Raw genomic sequence first — 933 nt, forward strand, 5'->3', positions numbered from 1 at the left:
CTGAATATTAATTCTGATTAGATGAGCGGGACTTGTAGCTTTTTCCTTCTGAACAGTTTTGGCATCTCACTTTTTCCTTTGAAGTTTAGAATGATTGGCTTTTCTAGGAACTTAGAATTTTGGATAGTGTTATTGACTTTCCTAGTTAAGCATGTTGATTCTTGAACACAGCTACTTATGAGTCTTGGCCGTGGCCCTAAGCACTTTGTTTTCCAGTATTACCACCGGATACATAAATGCCACAGACACATGATTGGGTGAACCTTTTCAGATTGTGACTCAGCTTTGTTAGAGTCCCCAGTTAGAGGTGTCCAGAGCTCTTAAGCACACTCTTTTGCTTTGGATCCTTTTTACCCTTGCCTTTTGGTTTTAAGGGCTATTGGCTTTTTCTGCTTGCTTTTTCTTTTTCTTTCTATATTTTTTTCGCCACCTCCTTTTTTTTTCGCAAGCTTTTGTTTTTCACTACTTTTTCTTGCTTCAAGAATCAATTCCATGATCTTTCAGATCATCAATAACATTTCTCTTTATTCATTATTCTTTCAAGAGCCAACAGTTTTAACATTCATAAACAACAAGATCAAAAATATGCACTGTTCAAGCATTCATTCAGAAAACAAAAAGTATTGTCACCACATCAATATAATTAAACTAAATTCAAGGATGAATTCGAAATTCATGTACTTCTTGTTCTTTTGAATTAAAGCATGTTTCATTTAAGAGAGGTGAAGGATTAATGGACTTTATTCATAGCTTTAAGACATGGTTACTATATACTAATGATCATGAAGTAGAGACACAAAATATAGATAAACATAACATAGAAACCGAAAAACAGAAAGAAATAAGAACAAGAAATGAATCCACCTTAGTGGCGTCTTCTTCTTGAAGGACCAACAATGTCCTTAAGCTCTTCTATGTCCCTTCCTTGCCTTT

Source organism: Arachis duranensis, chromosome 8, assembly GCF_000817695.3.
Source record: "Arachis duranensis cultivar V14167 chromosome 8, aradu.V14167.gnm2.J7QH, whole genome shotgun sequence".
Classification (NCBI taxonomy): domain Eukaryota; kingdom Viridiplantae; phylum Streptophyta; class Magnoliopsida; order Fabales; family Fabaceae; genus Arachis; species Arachis duranensis.